Raw genomic sequence first — 21593 nt, forward strand, 5'->3', positions numbered from 1 at the left:
AGAATTGGCATATCTTCTCTGGTGAGGAGTCTGTTAAGGTCTTTGGTTCATGTTTAAATTGGGCTGTTTCCTTATTGTTGAATTTTAAGAGTTCTTTGTACATTTTGGGTAACAGTCCTTTATCAACTATGCCTTTCGTGACTGTTTTGTCACAGTGTGTGGCTACTCATTCTCTTGATATTGTCTTTTCGGGAACAGAAGTTTTTAATTTTAATGAAGTCTAGCTTATCAATTATTTCAGAGTTGCAGACTTCAATTTATCATGCAAACGTTCAGTACCGTTATCTATAGACAAGGCCTAAGTGCTGTTTAGAAGAAATTCAGATTTGTTAGCCTGCCCTGCTCGAAGAAAGTTTCTCTATCTAAAATATAGCAGGTTTGTGCTTTCTGCTTCCACTTAAAATGAAGCAGTTCTTACAGAAATCTGGAGGTCTGAGAATATGCTCAGTATCTCTAAGCATGGTAGCATTGTACTTAGATTTATCTTACAAATAATTTCCAGGGAAAGGCGTAAGTTGGATCTGTAAGAGTCAGTTGTCTAGATGATGCATGTTTGAAAAAAAAAATGCATTTGACCTTAAGGGCCAATGTGATTCAAACAGAAAAGCAAAATGCTTTTGATTAAATCATATTGATGAATATACAAAAAACCATAGTGAATAAGAAAAGAAAAATCATTGGGAATATTTCACCCTGTGTGGGACTTGTTTATCTTGTTTACTGGCTCTTCCTCGGTGACATTTCTTGTCTTATTTTACACAATTTGAAATTTCAGTGCAACATTATTGACATCAGTGATATCATTGTCATAGATGAAACTTCTTCCAATCCTTTGAGTCTATGAATACTTGATCACAGATTCAGCAGGAGGAACACAAACATGAGTGAAAATCAAATTAACATTCAATGCAGTCTCCTTACTGTGGGTATTAGAATTTTGCTTGATGGTTTAATACCTTATAAGAATGACCTTCATATCCTGCTAGATATGTAATTTCCGGAAACTAATTCCATTATATTATGGCTGTTCATGTAGTAGACTGGCAGCTACCTCAGTGATTTTTAAAAAGAACATTTAAAAAATTGCCTTCAATACCGAGCCAGTTAGTTTTCTGAGTCATCAAGATAAGGAATTACTGGAGAGCCTCAAACGTTTTGACTTTTCTCATTCTGAGGCTAGATTTTGTTCATGAGTTTTTTTGTGACAACCTTTCTATAGTTATAAACAGCATAATCAGAAGTCCAAAAATCTATTTTAATGAGTTTGCCAAAAATGTAGGCCCTAAAGTCAGGAAATCCCAAACTTGTCCATATTGTGCATATTGTATTTTAGATGAGTTTAAATTTCTAAATATATATCTCATTATACAGTGTTTCAGTGGAGAAAAGTCAGGTATTTTATTTTGCTTTTTAGCATTTAGTGCGCTTGAATTGTCTTCTAAATATATCATTTTAAAATAGCTTTGGGTGGTTACTCTGTTAATCCAACAAGGAAAGCTGAAGTTTTTTTAAAGCAAGTGTTACCACCCTGGTAACACTGCTGAAACCTTCTATAATACAGAAATGGTCAACTGCTCCTTTACCAACGTGGCCTCCCCTGGAAGTGTCCTCACAGTATTTATGTAGTATCGATGTTGATACATCGTCTTTAAATAGTTCCAGACTCCTTGAGATCTCGCTGTCTGAAAACTTGATCTCCCTGGGCATGGCAGGGAAGTGATGTGATGCTGTCACTATGCTTGTCCTCTGTGGTTTAATATCCACAAGTCTATGATGTCGTGCTAAGGACCAACATTAAGTAAGTTCAGGAAAGTATAGAATTTCAGGTTTGGAAGGGATTTTCAAGGTTGCTTTAAAAAACCTTTATTTTTAAATAATGATAAGTTTACAGGAAGTTGCAAAAAACAATGGAGAGAATCCGAGGCCATTTATTTTAATGACCCACCTTGCCTTTTAAGACTTATCCTTCTAGAGCTGAGGAAACTTCTGAGGATTTACCCACCATGAGCTCAGTGTTAATGAATTTTATATACACATAAAAATTTATATATATTTATATATAAAGCTTATAAATATGTAAAGAAACATAGTTTTATAACATGTTATATCTCATCACATATTATGATGATACAGATATTAGTATTAATTATATATTTATGAAATATGTGAAAATGTATACATAAAATTTAATTGCCTTGAACTCATAGCCAACAGGACTATAACTCATGCCTAAAGGAAGCTTATCTAACACTTGTATGTTCTCCATAAAATCCATCATTGCCTTCTTTGAGGAACACCACACAGCACTTCAGCACCATACTTGGAGGCCATTTTAAATAGCAGAATCACCAACAAAAAGCATAAAAATGTGAAAAATGTGGCCCTAAATGGAATGAGAAAAACACATTAACTATGAGAGATGAAACTTCGTTTATCTTCTGAGAGCTAAAAATCTTTTTTATTTTAGCTGGGAACTGGGCATGGTTGGGGAGAGGGGGACTCAACATTTTCATGGTTCTGCACATGTGTGTAAAGGACCATGAGAAAACTCCAAGTATTGATCTGGAGATTGTAAATACATTTTGTCGCTGAATTCACAATGTAGAATCTCTGGCTAATGAGGATTCCTGTAATAATTATTTTTGCCTACGTGAATGGGCTCTCGTATGGACTCCTGAAAATATAAGTGTACCAGGTCAGAGTGTAAAGTAGTGAAACTAATTTTTAATGTGTGTCTTATGGAATGAAGGTCCCACTCATGTGTCTGCTTTTATCTCTCCTCCTTCTGCATTTGTTCTGCTCTGGACTGTGAGCCTAAGATCCCTGAACACCGCAGGGTCTCCCGTGCTTTGGGGCTCTTGTCCGTGGACTGCCCCCATCTGTGAAGGGGCAGAGTAGAGTGGCAAAGCCTGCAGGCTCTAAAGTCCTGAAGCATCAGGGTGACAGCTCAGCCACTGCATCTGTGTGACCTGGAATGAGTCATGTGTCCTCTCTGGCTGCAGTTTCCTTTTCTATAAAATAGTGATGAGAAGAGCATTTAGCTAAGAAGTTGTGCAAATTAACGAGATCATATTTAGAGGACACTTTGCACAATGCCTAGCACTTAGTGTAATCCTAGATTTCTTTGCCTGTTAGGATTCTTCTGCACGCCCGTGTTCACGTCACTTTCTGTGTGAATGCTTTGCAGATTCCCCAGGCACAGCTCATCATTTTTCCTCTGTGTTCTCAAATCACTTCTGTCTGTAATAATTACAGCATTTGAGGAAATTCATTGCAGACAAGCCTCCCGCCCTATAAGCTATGAGGGTAGAGAGAGGTCCCTTCAATCTTTATTTCCTCTCTGCTCATTGTGGAACCAGGCACATATAGCAGGTGTTCAATAGTACTTGCTAAATACATAAGGTAATAAATATATGCATTTATAATTATATATTATGTGTAGTATATTAGTATATGTAATTAATATGTAATATATGAAATAAATATACTTTCTTTTTTTTAAAATTTTATTTGTTTATGATAGGCACAGAGAGAGAGAGAGAGAGAGGCAGAGACACAAGCAGAAGGAGAAGGAGGCTCCATGCACCGGGAGCCTGACGTGGGATTCGATCCCGGGTCTCCAGGATCGCACCCTGGGCCAAAGGCAGGCGCTAAACCGCTGCGCCACCCAGGGATCCCTATACTTTCTAATTATATATTATACATAATTTATGATTATAAATATAATTTATAATTCTATAAATTTTGTAACATATCAGCATAGTGATATAGAATTATAGTAGTGATTGTATTATTAATGTATTATATATTAACATATAACTATGTTGTATGTTGTATATAACTGTGATTGTTATTAATATATTGATATATAATATCTTTGTTAATTCAAACTACAAACATTGTACAATATATTAATTTAAGCCTAAGCATATACAACAAATGATGTATTCTATACCCCAACTCTCCAGAATAGAGTTTCTCAAAGTATGATTGTAGTCATTTGGGAAGTTTGTTAATGATAAAATCCACCCCAGATCTGCTGGATACACATGATGTTTAATAAGCTTTCCATGTGATATTTGTCGGGTGGGCAGCCAAAACTTTCAGGATAGTCTCATGAAATACTGGTATGCATTAGGACGTAAGTGCTTTGGTGACAGCGGGGACCATGTGTGTTGTACTCAATACGATATCCTCTTGCCTAGAACAAGGTACAATAGAGCACAATAAAAAGTTGCTCATTAAACATTAATTGTGCAGATAAAAAGCAAGTTCAGAGTTTCCAGTAAGTACTATGGATTGTGTTAGTGAACTGGAAGTCCCCACTGGTTCTCAAACTTCACTGTCGTTGACAATCATTGAAAAGGAATCTCTAAGGGGCGCCTGGGTGTCTCAGGCAGTTAAGGTCTGACTCTCAATCTCAGCCTAGGTCTTGATCTCAGGGTTGTGAGTTCAAGTCCTGCATTGGGAGGTGGGGGATTTTCAAGATTCACTCTCTGGAGACTGAGTCAGTAAGTCTGGGGGCTGGACGGAACCACTTTTGTTAAAAATTTAATTTATTTATTCATGAGAGACACACATACAGAGAGAGAGAGAGAGAGAGAGAGAGAGAGACAGACAGAGAGGCAGAGACACAGGCAGAAGGAGAAGCAGGCTCCATGCAGGGAGCCCAACGTGGGACTCGATCCCGGGTCTCCAGGATCACACCCTGGGCTAAAGACAGCGCTAAACCGCTGAGCCACCCAGACTACCCTGGACTGAACCACTTTTGGCATGATTTTTAGCATGGTCAATTTTTAAACTGATAAAGTGATTCCAAAGGAAGTGATTACTGCTGCATACCTTGAAAATTGCAGTTTATCATCCAAGCAGTGATCCAGTGATTGAAAGCAAGTGTAAACAAATCTTTGCTATGTGGTTTAGCTGTGAGATGTGCACCGGAGTTTATTTCTGAGTTTAATACTCAGTCTAATCAAAACTTTAAACAACGTGGGCCACCAGATACTGGGGGCTCTGCAGCGTTACTCCAATAAATGCCCAACAACCTGCGTGCATTCACAGTATGTTTAGAGTAAAAAGTGTCATTTAAATTTTATCCTGAAAAATACACATACATACATACTTTTCTATTCGGGACCTTAAATTCTCTTCCTAAAAGAGGATAAAGATGGATCGGCTCACCCTCTCCTACACATGTAGCACTTAACCAATGAAAGACAATACTGAGAACTTGGCCTCTCAAAATATCTTCCCTCTCGTTGGATATCATGATTCTTGCATTACCTTGAGTTTCTGATGGTGGTTCTTTTTTGCGAAACTTGTGTTTTTAGGTCCTTTGCAAGACTCTTGCTTCCGAATTATCCATTATGTCTTCATTATTAAAAGCTACACATACCTGCTGCTTTGCTTGCTGCTTGTCAGGCTTTTGAAGGAGAAAAGGCCTGTGGATGCTTAAGGGTGGTGTGTAGGGACTGGAGGAGTTCCTACCCTGGCAGCAATGGGAAGGAGAAAGCAGAAAAGCTGATAAGTTTTCTGCTTCTGGGCTGTGCTAACCACAGAGTAATTCAATGCTCTTCTGCTTTTATCTGTAGCTTGAATGTAGGCACATTAAAAAAAAAAAATCTCTATGGAGCTTTTGTGCTTGATGGATTAAAAAAAAATGTTTTATGACATTTATAGAGTTTCCATGAGGGATTTAGGGTAAGTCATTCGATTTATTTTGCTGATTAGTGGTGTAGTAAACTGTTCCATTAGAATAATAGATAATAATAATCATATTTTATTGCATAATGTTCCATCCTTCTCTCATGCTATCATGACCATGATAAAATGATCATCCCTAATTATCTGATTTTGCAATTTAAGTTGAAATTATCAGTGAGTGTAAATTTTTTAGATGCCCATTGGAGACCAAAGGAAGACCCCACACTTATTAAATATGAGTTTCATTCACAAATAACAGCTAGATTCTTTTTCATAATTTCTTAATAAAGGGAAATAAGAATTATTTAACCTTTTCCTGCACATGGGGATAGGTGCTTTTCCCAGCTTATTTGGGAAATGTGAAGCCAGGGGTCCCATGATTGTCAAGAGAAGCTGGTTGTCTGGTAGGGACTGAGAAATAGGTCTTAGTATTTTCTGATACTCTTGCTTTTGTGTTTGGACTTGGAGGGGTCATTATATTTGCTTGCTTGCTTGAAAAGTCATACATGTTCATGGCATATGATCTCAAAAATTCAAATAGTGACTAAAAAAAAAATCTGCTCCCACTCAGTCTTTTACTTTAGTTCTTTTCTCACAAGACAGCTGTTCTTGACTAAGTTTCTGGTGATATTCTATGCACAAATAAATGTCTGTGTTTGTACATTGTTTTTAGAAAATCACAAATGTTGGCATAATATACATATGTTAAAATGTACTTTGCATTTTTCCACTTAACTATATATTTGTTCCCATGATTACCTTTCCTTTCCAGTCTAACTAGAGGTAATAATTGTCCTCGTTTCACATTTGTTCCCCTTTCTATGAACTTATTCGTTCAACTGTAAGCACCTTATCTACTGGGCTCTCCATCTATTCAGGCCATCAAATAACCTAATGATAATCCTTAAAGAAATTTCTCTTGGAGCCTTCTGATCAGTTCCTTTTAAAATTGCCTGTCATCAATACCTGGTGCTAGCTATCATCTTGGGATCTTCCTTCCTCATTCTGGAGATTTCATTACTTCTCTCCTGTGTGGGAATCCCTGTTTTTTTCCATTCTTCCTGCTATTTGTTTTCCCCATCATTTTGGTGAAGTCTATATACTTCTGTACTCTCCTGAGAAAGAATGTGTAGGATAGAAATTCTTTTAAGATCTCGAGTATCTGAAACTCTCTTTTATTTCATATTCAGTCAATAGTTTGATCAAGAATTATGGGTTGGTATACAAAAAAAGAGTTAACATAGTAGGCCTGATAATGTTAACCTTAGAAAGTCCTGCTTGCAACGATGGCCCTTGACTGGTGTCTGCAAACTGGAATTGTAAACAGTTTCCTCTGATATAAACGTTCTCTGAATGATAAGAGTACTTTACTAAGTCTTAGCTGTTTGTGCAAATAATATGGTTTATGCTGAACACCTGCTTTCTTTTTTGGGAGTCTGGAATTTGGTACATGCGAAGCAGAAGTTGCTTCCATGACCAGCTTCTGGTAAAAAAAAAAAAAAACAAAAAATAAAACTTGGGAACTTCCACTCTAATGAACTTCTCTGGTAGACAATCTGCCACACGTGAAGTCACATGTGAAAGGGTTAAGCACTGCTTGAAGAGTTCAACACGTCATTTGTGACTTCACTGGAAGAGAACTCTTGGAAGTTTGAGCCTGATTTCCTCAAGACTTCACCAGATGTGTCTTTTCTCTTTGCTGATTTTTGCTTTGTACCCTTTTGCTGTTAAAAACCACAGCAGTGAGTACAATTATATCTGGATCCTGGGAGTTCTTCTAGCAAATCTTTGAACCTCGGGGTGGCCCTGGGTACCCTTCTGATAGAGTTGGAAATTGTTTTCCTTCAGACTCTGCTTGATACTGTCCATTGCCTTTTAGCTTCCATGTTGTCAAGAAGTCAAAAATCATTCCTATTGCTAACATTCATAAGTAATATCCCCATCTCTTCACCCTTCTCCTTCTCCCCCTCTCCTTCCTTCCCCCCGGTTTTTTTTTTTTTTTTAAATCTTCACTTTGTTCTTTGGGTTCTGAAATGCTAAAAGGTCATGATGATCGGCCTTGTTGAGTGTTTATTTTCTTCTACTCTTCTGGTCTCTTAATGAATCCTTTTAATCTAAGAAATATTTGTCATTTATTCACAGAGAATTCTTCATAAATTAGTTTTTATTTCTATTTTTTACAGTTTTCTATTTCTGGATTCTCATTATTTAGATATTGAACTTCTTATTTAGTGTGATAAAATTCTTCCCCTCCCTCCTATTTTCCATATCTTTGGGTAATTTCATATAAATTTATCTTTTATACTATAGTATTATTCATTTCTCTAGTAATATATTTTATTTTTTAAATATTTTATTTATTTATTCATGAGAGACACACAGAGAGAGAGGCAGAGAGAGAAGTAGGTCCCTGCGGGGAACCTGATGTGGGACTCCATCCCAGGACCCCAGGATCATGACCTGAGCTGAAGGGAGAAGCTCAACCACTGAGCCACCCAGGTGTCCCCAGTTCTCTGATATTTTAAATTTATAAGAGTCCTTCCTTGTTCTCTGAATGTTCTTTTTAAATGGCTTTTTTTCCTTTGTTTTTTTTTCTTTGAGTACATTAGTGTTTGCTATTTTAAAATTATAGTTCCCTAGATGAGTCTCTGTTTCTGCTAGCAGCACTATTGCTACATGATCCTATTGGTCCTTGCTAGGAGTACTATAGCTACATGATTCTTATCTTCAGATATTTGCTAATCCTTGATTATCCATGTTCAAGACTTGGACAATAAAAACCTATCTGATGTCTCTGAGCTGATGGGTTTCACTTTGAAACCCTTTAACTGTGGATTGCACTTTAGTGTATCTAGCCGGGACATTTCCTTGGATTGTCTAATGATGAGAGTTTCATTAGCCTTTTGGGTTGCTTAGAATCCTTAGAGAAGGAATTGAAGGGCAGAAGAAGGTGTGAATCTCCTTATTCTGGACGCAAATATTCACTTAACCTCTCTGTGATCATGTGATATTTCTATCCTCAACCCCATTTGGTGAGGTGCCTTCCCCAAGGTACTAGGTAATTCCAATATTGAGGACAATGGTTTGGGGATCTGAATTTCAGACAGACTGTGACCCATCTTTTTTCTTCTTTTTTGGCCACTATATCCTCACTTGCAGAGGTAATTGGTATTGTTAACTTCTGAAACTTCTGGGGTTTTGTTTGGGGTATAGATCAAGTTAGTTTTTAGCTTTGTTCACTATTGGTCATGATTGAGTCACTTAGGTTTTTCTGCTGTTGGCCACAAAAAAAGAGCTTTCTCAATCACCTGCTTACTAGCTACCAGAATTTATTGTTTCTATCATTCTCTTTGTCCTTATAAGTTTATGCCCTAAAAAAAAAATCTTAATGTTGTTTCAGAGGGACTTTTGGAGAGAATGAAAGAAAAAAATATGTGCTTAGAATGCCATCTTAACTCAGAATTTTAAGAAATTATGTTCTTATTCATGCATAAATATGTCTTCTATCTTTGAATCTTTTTTTTCTCTCTCTCTTTTTTAAGATTTATTTATTCATTTATGATAGACATTGGGGGAGGGGGCGCGCAGAGACACAGGCAGAGGGAGAAGCAGGCTCCATGCAGGGAACCTGATATGGGACTCAATCCTAGGATTCCAGGATCAGGCCCTGGGCCAAAGGCAGACACTCAACCACTGAGCCACCCAGGCATCCCATAGATTTGAATCTCTAGTGCCTAGCACATTATCTGGTGAATATTAGGCCTTCAATATATGTTAATTGAATATATGCATATGTATGTATTTGTAAACTTATATGTATGTGTTCAAATATATGTCTATCTATATACCATATATATTATGTGTGGTGTGTATGTGTACATTTTTTGATGATCACTGAAAGAAACCCAATTAAACAAGCATAAGCCTAAAAGGAAGTTAATTGGCCTATTTAATAAGAAATGTGGGTAGCTCTCAACACAAGTGAATCTTGGGACTCTAATGAAATAATCAGCTATCCTGTGTTCTCATTTTCTTTCTTTTTTATTTTTTTAAGATTTTATTTATTCATGAGAAAGAGAGAGAGAGAGGCAGAGACACAGGCAGAGGGAGAAGCAGGCTCCATGCAGGGAACCTGATGTGGGACTCGATCCTGGGACTCCAGGATCCCACTCTGGGCCAAAGGCCGATGCTCAACCACTGAGCCACCCAGGGATCCCTCATTTTCTTTCACTTAGTGTGTCCTCTTTCCTCAGTTTGGACCTTATTCTCCTCTTTAGGACATGGTACAGGCAGAATGATTTATATACTTTAGCTCTGTGATTCTTCTAGAACTAACTTAAAAAGTCCCAGATGAACTTTCATTGTACTGGCCTGACTTACATGTCTGCTTCTGAAACAATCACTGTAACCAGGAGAATGGAATATACCAGGACTTGACATGCTGTGGTCCATGGGCCACATGCGACCTACTATCTGTTTTTAATTTTTTAAACCTTAAGCTAAGAATGATATTTTACATTTTAAAATGATTAAATTTTAGATGTCTTTTAAAATCTCTTGATTTTTGGTCCTCTAAGCCTAAAATATTTACCCTGCAATTTACTATGATTGGCTTAGTCTGAATATGGGTTATGTACACACCCGGGCAAAGGAATTAAATAGAATCATTATCAGCCTCCTTAGAGTTAAATGTTTATGGAGGAAAGCAGTGGCTTCCCAAATAAAGTATACACCCCAAACAGTCAAAGCTCACAAACATCCACACGTATGGGTAATAATTTATCCCTGAGTATAAAAATTGTTCCTATTGATGTTACAGATCCACATCCAGATTCATGCAGATGCTATATAATTAAAACAGTTTCTATTCTTCCAATAACTTGAAAGCTATTGTACAATGTTGTAGCACTTTGGGGAGAAACGGTTCCCCTATTACTAAGACTAAAACTCTACAGTAGCTTAGGATGAGATAGTCTTTAGGTTTGGTTAAACAAATATTCATTTGCATCAGTTTTTGAGCTTCATATTGAAAAAGAGAACTAGCCATTTGACCTGAATCAATTCAGTTATTCATTATTTATTTGAATGCCTGTCTGACACTGGGCCAGGCACTGGGCAAACAATAGTAAACAAGCTATGGTTCCTTCCTACATTAAGCGTATGGTCTAATGGAGAGTTTGAAACTCACATAACTTTCTCAATAAGTCAAGGCCCTTTTCAACTGGCCTCACTTGCCTGATTTATCCAGACCTCCCTTCGTCATCTTACCCAAACCATGCATGTGGCCAATAACTCCAATAACTGAGCCCCTCTAGGAGCACAATCACTCTCCTGTCTCTAGACCCATTTCCCTTCTAAAAAAGACTGCTTCTTCATAAATGCGAATCTAGCATTCTCCGTAAGTCTCAGCTTAAGGTCGGTTTGTTCTCGGTGTATCTCAGCTATAATTGAAAAATTTCCATAGCACCTAGAGTGTGAATCATACAACCCAACGCTAGGTGATTTACCATCTTATCATTTTATCTTTGATTTTTGTTTGAACATTCCAAGTCTGTAATTTAACATTTATAGTCTTTTCAAAGTTTCCCTTAAAATTTAGTGTTTCACCTTTAAATAAATAGGTTGATTTAACCTAATCTAACCTTTGAGAATCAAGATGTGTTATTATTTTTTTAAACATTTATTTATTTTAGAGAGAGACAAGGGAAGAGAGGGAGAAGAGAGAAAGAAGGAGAGTCTTAATCAGACTCCATGCTGAGTGTGGAGCCCAAGGTGGGGCTGGATCTCACCACCCTGAGATCATGACCTGAGGCAAAACTAAGAGTCATAGGCTTAACTAAATGTGCCATTCAGGTACTCCTGAAGATGTGGATTTCTATAGGATTGTCTAAGAGAGACAGGAGAAAGCCTTGATGAACTCATTTTTGTCAAGTGAAGAACCTTTTGAATGTTCAAACAAAGAAGAAGAAGAAGAGGAGGAGAAGGAGGAAAAGAAAGAGAGAGAAAGGAAGCAAGAAAGCAAGAAAGAAAAGTTCTTGGCATACAGTGGAGATAGGACTGGCCCACATAGTGATAGTTCTGTGGTGGCTGCAGCCCTCTGCTTCTATCTTTTTAGCCACCACATGTAGGAACTCCTGCTCTGAGAAAAAGAAAACAATGCAACAATATTTCCCAATTTCCACTATTTTTCTATGTATAATATCTGCTTATTAATCAAAAATCACTCAGCACAAAAAGGAAGAATATAGGATCCAAGTTTAATTGGGGATGTGCACAGAGGAAGGAACCAATCCATAGGTGAACCAGATATTGGAACTAACAAATGAAGATCTTTAAATTATTATAAATGTTTAAGGATTTCTAGACAAACATAGAATGGGTCAAAAGAGAAATAATATCAGCATAGAAAAACTTTAAAATAATATAAAAACCCTTGATATATAAAGCAAATATCTAAAATAAGAAATAAATGGTTTTAAGAACAAAATACTGAAGAACATTTAAGCAAAGTGGAAAATAGCCTAATTCAAATTATATAAAGTGTAGCACTTGAAGGAGAAAGAGAGTGTTGGATAGCAATAGAACAATTAATCAAGTGACCTAGCATGCTTGGAAACCTCAAAACAAAAGAATAAGAAAGTGGGACAGAAAAAAATATGTGAAAGGATGTCAACTGAAAATTTTCAAAAATTGATGAAAAACACAAATCCACAACTTAAATTCCAGATAAATATGCTGATATCCCCACCTTTGCACATCATAGACTATTAGAAAACATAAATCTACATAAATCCAGCTGTAATATATGTGATAAATACTAGCAAAAATAATTAGAAAATAAAATTTAAAAATACTTAGAAAACCATAAAAAAACATAAATAGGGATAAATCTTAGACCTCATTGAAAACTAAAAAATATTTGAGAGAAATTAAGGAAGATTATATGTACAGATAGAAATGAAACTATAAATATAAGTGAGGTAAGTCATAGAATTTATTTTGGTAGATTCAGAGGATTTAATATTGTCCACCCCCATTAATCTATAGGTTCAATGAAATATCAGTAAAAAAAAGCCACAGTTTTTAATAAAAATCATCAAGCTAATCTTACAATCTGTATGCAAAAGGATAAAGTTGGAGGACTTATGTTACTTGATTTTTAAAAATACTTAATTTAGAGAGAGAGCACATACACAAGTGGGGGGGAGGGGCAGAAGGAGAGAGAAAGAGAGAGAGAGAGAGAAAGAGAGAACCCTCAAGCAGACTCCCTGCTAAGCATAGGGCCTGATGCAGGGCTCAGTCCTGTGACCCTGAGATCATGACCCCAGCTAAAATCAAAAGTCAGACACCCAACTGACTGAGCCATCGAAGCGCCCCCACATAACCTGATTTTAAGATAAAGTACTGAAGACACTATGATTCCGGAGAAACGATAGATCATTGCAACAGAAAAGAGTCCAAAAATATACCCATATACATGTAAATATAGAGAGAGTCAAGTATTTGAAAAAGGCATCAATGAAGAAAGGATAGTTTTTTCAATAAGTGCTGTATCACCATCTGGATATGTGTGGAAATAAAGTGAATCTTGATTCATACTCCCTATGATATATAAAAATTATCATGAAATGATTATAGTCCTAGATATAAAAGCCAAAATTATAAAGCTTCCAGAAGAGAATTCAGGAAAAATCTTAGCAAACTGGAAATCAGGCAGAGTTTCTGTATGGAACTTCAAAGGCTCTAACTATAAAAGAAAGAAAAAAAAGTAAACTGGAGTTAATTGAAATTTTAAACCTTCTGTTCTCAAAAGACACTGTTAATTAAAAGTAAGAAAATTCCAGTTTCTAATCTAACATGTAAAGAGCCTGGAGGTTGTCACAATAAGGAAAAACTGAACAAACTAAAAATCAACAACTCTTCTTAGATGCATCAGAGAATTGAAGTCCCAAAGCAAATAGCTGTCCTGAAACATGAGAGAAGAGAAGATATAGAGAATCAAATTTATGAGGAGCCAAACACTTCCCTGTACCCAGCAACTGGCAGGAATACTTAAAGGATAGTTGACTAATTGCCTGAGGCTGAGTGGACTAGTTTAAGAGATTAAACCTCCTGAGGGTGCATGTGAGGAGGCCCCATATTTTTGTGTTTTATTTCGAGGACCCCCGCCAGGTTGTCATGGGAATCAGAGAAAAATCCCCTCTGGCTTCCAGAAAGGGAGAGGAAAAGCAACAGTTTTTGAAAAACTGCCAGAGGATTCAGATCTTAAAAAGGCCAAATTTTAAAGGAATATAAGAAATAGTGAAAAGAATTATAAAGGAAAGGAGGGGAACTGAGTGGGAAAAATTAGAGAGGGAGACAAACCATGAGAGACTCTTAACTGTGGAAAACAAACAAAGGGTTGTGGAAGGGGAGGAGGGTGGGAGGGCTGGGGTAACTGGGTGACAGGCACTGAGGAGGGCACTTGATGGGATGAGCACTGGGTGTTATATGTTGGCAACTAGAACTTCAATAAAAACAAATTTAAAAAAATCCAGTTAAGAATGGGCAGGAGACATGAATAGACATTTTTCCAAAGAAGACATCCAGATGGCCAACAGACACATGAAAAGATGCTCAACATACTGATCATCAGGAAAATGCAAATCAAAACCATGGTGAAATATAATACCACCTCACACCTGTCAGAATGGCTAAAATGCAAAATGGTGCAGCCACTCTGGAAAGCAGTATTGAGGTTCCTCAAAAAGTTAAAAATAAGACTAGACTACCCTATGATCCAGCAATTGAATTACCAGGTGTTTACCTAAAGGTTACAAAAATGTTCAAAGGGGTACATGCACCCTGATGTTTATGGCAGCATTATCAATCGTCAAACTATGGAAAGAGCCCATGTGTCCATTGACTGATGAATGGACAAAAAAGATGTGATGTATAGTGTGTGTGTATACACACATATGTGTATACATATATATACATATAGGTGTACACACACACATATATATAATGGATTATTACGCAGCCATCAAAAAGGATGAAATCTTGCCATTTGTAATGACATGGAGCTAGAGTGTATTATGCTAAGGGAAATAAGTCATCCAGAAAAAGACAAATACCACATGATCTCACTCATATGTGGAATTTAAAAAAACAAAACAAATGAACATATGGGAGGGAGGAGAAAGAGAGAGAAAAACTAATCATAAGAGATTCTTAATGATAGAGAACAAACTGAAGATTGTTGGATGATGGATGTTAAAGAGGGAACTTGTGATGAGCACTGGACATTGTACATAAGTGATGAATCACTGAATTCTACTCCTGAAACAAACAAATAAATAAATAAAATAATAAAATAAAATAAAGGAAACGATTTTACCACAACCCAACCAAAGTGTGTTTTACCAAAGCCTAACCCATGTGGGGAAAGAAAATACCCAATTCCAGCCGCCTTTAGCTTTTGAAGTAGGGAAAGATAAATACAAAGCTCCACTGCCTCCTAGCCTTCCATGTTGGGAAAGGCAAACATCCCACTCCAGGTGGCACCAGCTTTTCTGTCTCACCTCAGGGATTGGAGACAACTGAGGACTTGTGAAGGTCCTGGGCCAGAGAAACAGAGTAGGAACATGGAAATAACCAAGATGTCCTTCAGTAAATGAATGTTGATTACAAAATGTGGGTACATCCATTCAACGAACTATAATGCAGGAATACAAAGAAATAAGCTTTCAATCTATGAAAAGGTATGAAGGAAGCTCAAATGCATGCTACTAAATGAAAGAAGCCAGTCTGTATGATTCCAACCATATGACATTCTAGAAGAGGGAAAGGTTTACAGACGGCAAGAAGATGAGTGGTTGCCAGCTGGTGATGGGGAGGGAGGGGTAGGAATGAATAAGTGGGTAAGTGGAGCCTGGCTATTTTTAGGTTAATGAAACTATTCTGTATAATACGGTAAAAGAGGATACGTGACATGCTTTTGTCAAAGCCCACAGAGTTGAACAACAACAAAAAAAGTAAACTCTAAATTACAGTCTTTAGTTCGTAATGTGTCAATATTGATATTCTATTGCCGAAGAGTGTACCGCATTAATACATAATGTTAGGAGGAGGAGCTGTGGGGGTTGAGCATTTGGAGCAGGCAAAGGGTATGCTCTACTTTCTGCACAACTTTTCTTTAAACCTAAAACTGCTCTAAAGGATAGTCTATTAAAAAAGAATAGGAAGCTACAGACTTGGAGAAAATATTCCCGATATACTCATCTGACCAAAGACTCAAATATATAAATCTTAACTCTATAATCAATGACTAAAAAGCAAGCAACTTACTTTAAGAATGGCTAAAAGTCTTAGACATTTCATAAAAGTCATGCATTAGATGGCCAATACTTGAAGAAATGACAGTACTTGCCATGAAAATGCACGTAAAAATCACAGTGAAATATCACTGAATAATCGCTAAAAATGCTAAACTCTGAAAGACTGGTAATACCAAATGTTTGCAAGGATGTAGAGCAACGAGATCTCTTGTACATTCTTGGAGATGATATACCCACCGTAGTATTCATTTTTAGTCAATCATACATCTGCTTTATGATACATCGATTTCACGCCCAAGAAAATTAAATCTTATTTCTCTAAAAACACTTAATCAAGAATATCAACTGTGATTTTATTCCCAATAGCAAAAACCTTGGGAACAACCCAAATGTCCGTCAGTGAAAGAAGGGATAAACAAAACAAGTACGTTATTTTCATTCAGGGGAATAGTATTCAGCAGTAAAAGAGACAAACTGCTACAGGAACATGAAATCTCAAATTTTTGCTCAATGAAAGAAGCAAAAGAGCACACTTTCATAATGTTTGAGAACAGGCATAATTTGTGAAGATAGAAATCACAATAGTGGTTGCCTGTGAGTGATGAGGTTAGACTGTTTTTATAAATAAAATCCGATTGGAGCGTAGATATGCTCATTTGTTTATGTGTTGTCTATGGTGGCTTTCACAAGACAACAGCAGAGTTAAATAGTTGTGACAAGGACCATATGGTCCACCGAGTTCAAAATATTTTTAAAAAGTTTGTTGACCCCTGGTATAATTGACCAAGAAAGATTAACAAAATGTTGATCATTGTAGAGCCTGGCCAATGGATACATGGGAATTCATTGGACTCTTCTCTCTACTTTTAAGTGGTTAAGAATTATGATAATTTTAAAAATTAGGAGATCATGACCTTGACTAAGACTTGCAGGAGTTTGCTGTGGCTACACAATTTCCTAAAAAGCTTGGGGAAAGACAGTGGAGCCCATGCTGGGGAAAATAAAGGTGCTAACTGGAGATATCCCTGAGTGTGATGTACAAGCAGGCAAATGTTTAGAGAAACCTATTGTGAATTCTAATTTCTTGGGCTAGATTTTACACTGGATTGAGTGGCAATGCTATAAACTCCAGAAAGTCAGAGAATTGCTTCTTGTTCCACCAGCAAGAAGGACTGTGAAATGGTAAGGATTTGGCCTTGACGCTGGGGGAGGAGTTTTGATAGGGTGAGCTCTTGCATCTGTGTGGTTTTTCCTTCTTTCTTGATCTTCTGGCCTTTTCCTCATTTGCAGCATTTTCCTTTTAGAAGGACCCTACAGTTCTTTTGAAGCTTGTGTGTAATGAAAATGCTAGTGTATCCCCTGCTTGGGGTGGGAGTAGGAATTGTGGATTATTCCCCAGCCAAACATGGCTAAATGTGGATTTGGCGTGAAGGGATGCTTGGTGTGCGTGGCATCAGTGAGTTTTCTTTGGGGTCTTAGATAAGAAGCTATTTTCCTTGACTTGTCTTATGCTTGTCTCGACTTGAGGCAATTTCATGGTTGCAAGATGAAAGTCTCTAGACCAAGATCAGATTGAAATTCTAGATAAAAAAAAAAACAAAAAAAAAAAAAAAAAAAAAAACCATTTGGTTTGCTTCTGATTAGGCTTTGGGGTGGACTAGGACCCAGATTAGGAGATGAGACCACAGAGCATTCAACAAGGGCCTTGTGGTTCAGACCTCCAGATAGTATTAAAGACCATTTATTAGGAATGTACTCATTACTTACTTCCTTTCTGAAGCTGTGGCTAGAGTAGCCAGCTGGTAGAGGATTCAGGTTTTTGGGACCTTAACCACATTCTCTTTCTCCTGAGATCCAATCCTTGATAGCTTTTATATGGAGCCAACCCAATAAATAAGTCATCTAATTAACGACCTTGATACATGAAAGGTGATAAGTACTAAAGGCATATTTGACTTTATTACCTAGCCAAGGATTGGGCCTTGTTTCAGGACATTTCTGTACTTTTGAGATCATTGCTATGTCCTAAAATTGCAAATTAAGTTGATAGGATTTGGGATCATTTGTAAATTTTACTAGGAACCTAGCTCATTCACTCCTTCCAAAAGGGACACTTTTTGTGTTTTATGCAACCATATCCCTCAATGTCAGTTCTGAAATGATGAGTCTTCTGGAAAATTCACGGGTTTCGAGCTAAACTTAACACCTCATTTTTCAAGGCAATTAAACATTTTCCTCTTTTTCTCCCTTCTATATTTCTTTATGTACTGAGAATAATTAACATTAGTAAAATGGAACCTCACTTTACTAAGTCAAAGGAACAATTCAGGAGTGCAACAGGGAGCTATTTTTTTTTTTTAAGATTTATTTATTTATTCATAAGAAAGAGGGAGGCAGAGACATAGGCAGAGAGAGAAGCAGGCTCCTCGCAGGGAGCCTGATGTGGGACTCGATCCCCAGGTGCCGGGATCATGCCCTGAGCCAAAGGCAGACGCTCAACTGCTGAGTCACCCAGGGGTCCCCAGGGAGCTATTATTTAAGAACAGGTAAAGACCTCAAGAAGTTTGGAATCCAAATGATAATAGACATACATTTAGTTCTGAAGATAGTTTAAGTATCATTAATAGGGACTTAGGGATAGGAAACAAAAGTTGGCTTAGGACTGCAGTTCCAGGAATGATTTCTATTTTTAAAGGTCTTTAGCAGTTGCTAAACTACTGTTTGAAAACCTCTTATTTAAGATTAATTTTTTTGGAAGGGCATATATCACTGATTGCTGTGTCTTAGAAGGTGCTGCGTCTAAGGGGACAGGACGTTAACCTGCAAATCTTAGACTTTTTAATAGAATTTAGTGTTTGTATTATGCTTTGTAATTTAATGCTTTCATTCCCTTGCCTCATCTAGCCAATACAACCATGCTGCGAATGAGGTATTCCTGACATCTCTTTTCTAAAAATGGGGAGGAAACTAAGGCTGAGAGGTTAAGTGGAAAAGCAAAGGTCACAGCAAACAAGTCTTACAGAGCTTTACCCCCGGTCTTCCCATCTACAGTCTGTGCTGGTCCTACTGTCCTCTGCAGCTAACGTTTTAATTAGAGCAGTAGCAGAGACTACTTGACCTTAATGTCAAATACAGGAAATCCACACTCCTCACAGTGGTAGCACAGAACTGCAAAGATGATCACGCCGGCTGAAAGCGTGCAATGAAAAAATCAAGAATGTTCCGTGCCTTGCAAAATTTTTTGTTACAACATTAAAAACTTTGTTATAATTATATGGGGAAATAAATAAAACTAACATTTGGTGCACTGTAATTTAAATCATTAGGCTTTAAGAATTAACTTTTTTTTAAAAAAAGATTTTATTTATTCATGAGAGACACACAGAGAGAGGCAGAGACGTAGGTATAGGGAGAAGTAGGCTCCCTGCAGGGAGCCAGATGCGGGGCTGGATCTCAGGACCCTGGGATCCACAACATGAGCTAAAGGCAGATGCTCAAACACTGAGGCACCCAGGTGCCCCAAGAATTAAATTTTTTGGTAAAAAACAAGAGTATCAAGGGTAGTTTGAATAGTACTTGCTTTGTTGTTGCATAACCTATGATATGAAGTGAGCATTTTGTCTATGCCTTAGCCAGTGGCCATTGGCTATACTCCTCTCTAGGTCTGGATCAGCTTCCAACATTTAATCCTTTCCTCTTTTAAAGTTAGAAAACATCTCAGAAGTCCCTTAATCTGAAGATTTTCACCAGTTTCACCTTCTCTGACTCATGTCAGTAACTTTGCTCTCAATAAATTCCCCCCACTGCGTGTCTAGAGTCTCTGCACCGCCCCACAATTAAAGTTGCCATGATCAGCTATTTCCTCCATCACAGGACTTACGCTGGATTTGATTTTCATGTCCAGAGTTAGCACTTGGCACTACTTTGCTGTGCTTTTATCTTTCTTGGTCAGGTCCCTCTTTTGAGTAGCTGTGTTTGTAAAGCATCAAGCGGGTCTGCCTCTGGGAGGGGAGGCAGTGTGACGGTACATTTGCTGCCAATGGAGGGATTGGGTAACAAATGCACAACGACTCATCACTGTAATAAGGTGAAAGACGTAACATGCTCAGTCACTAGTCCTGATGCACATGTGCTTACCCAGTGATTTGCAGACTGAAGAGGTAGCCGCAAAGTGTATACCCTATGCAGTTACTCATGGTCAATATACTGTGGTAAATGAAATCTGAATCTTGTTTTTTAGGGGACTGGTGGTATTCAACTCTACTATGGAATCTGAAATTTGTGTTTTTCAGAGCAGTAGCAAAGGTATATGATTGATCATATACAATCATATCATTTGGGCCTATGATACTCTAGTGATCACTGGCTGAAATCTCAGAGTAAGGAGTCCATGGGAATTTAGAAAAAGAAGGGGAAATGCTAAGGAGAGTTAGAGCGATGAGGAGAGACCACAGGGTGGATTAGGTCAAGGGTATGACACATGCTTACAGAAAGAAAGGCAGACTGGAAGGTGACTCCAGGCTAACTTCACCTGCTTCATAATTTGGCCTTACACAAAAATACCACAGTTACTAGAAAAACCTAGTTTTTGAACTGGAGAAGACACGTTAAAACTGTCCTTAAAAATAAGCAATGAAACACTGGGACACCTGCACCCCGATGTTTCTAGCAGCAATGTCCATAATACCAAACTGTGGAAGGAGCTTGGGTGTCCATCAAAAGATGAATGGATAAAGAATTCTGTGGTCTATGTATACGATGGAATATTCCTCAGCCATCAGAAACGACAAATACCCACCATTTGCTTCGACATGGATGGACCTGGAGGGTATGATGCTGAGTGAAGTAAGTCAGTCGGAGAAGGGCAAACATTATATGGTCTCATTCATTTGGGGAATTTAAATAATAGTGACAGGGAATAAAGGGGAAAGGAGAAAAAAATGAGTGGGAAATATCAGAAAGGGAGACAGACCATGAGAGACTCCTAACTCTGGGAAACGAACAAGGGGTGATGGAAAGGGAGGTGGGTGGGGGGTGGGAGTGACTGGGTGATGGGCACTGAGGGGGGCACTTGATGGGATGAGCACTGGGTGTTATACTATATGTTGGCAAATTGAACTCCAATAAAAGATAAATTTACAAAAAAAAAAAAAAAAAAGAAAAAAATAATTTAAAAGAGGCTAGAGACCTGAAATCTCAGTGCAGTGTGTATTTGACCCTGGAATATACTTTTTTTTCTATAAGGGACAATATTGGAATAATTGGTTTTAAAACACTCCTTCAAAGTGCATTATTTATCTTTAAATGTATTTCAATACGTATTAACAGAGATTTCACTTTGTAGTGGATGTATGTCGCTTTTGTTTGCCAAGCATTCCGTCCTTCATATCTACAAAGAACTGCTTTTATCTCCTGGAGAACCACCTCTGTCCACGCCAAGTGGTCCTGGGAAATGACCAGTCCCAGTACTCTGCCTGCCTGAACTAGACATAGGGCGCAAGCATGTGAGGCAAGAGAAGCAAATTTGGGTCACTGCCTTAATTATCTAAACTTGGGTGGAAAGGGAAAGGA

The 21593-nt window shown here is 37.6% G+C and overlaps 1 pseudogene; it reads right to left on the reverse strand.

Annotated features, from left to right (window-relative positions):
- Positions 1 to 1479: 1479 nt before the first annotated feature.
- Positions 1480 to 21593, reverse strand: part of LOC121476925 — a 117056-nt pseudogene continuing 96942 nt past the window's right edge.

Source organism: Vulpes lagopus, chromosome 16 (genome assembly GCF_018345385.1).
Source record: "Vulpes lagopus strain Blue_001 chromosome 16, ASM1834538v1, whole genome shotgun sequence".
Lineage (NCBI taxonomy): Eukaryota > Metazoa > Chordata > Mammalia > Carnivora > Canidae > Vulpes > Vulpes lagopus.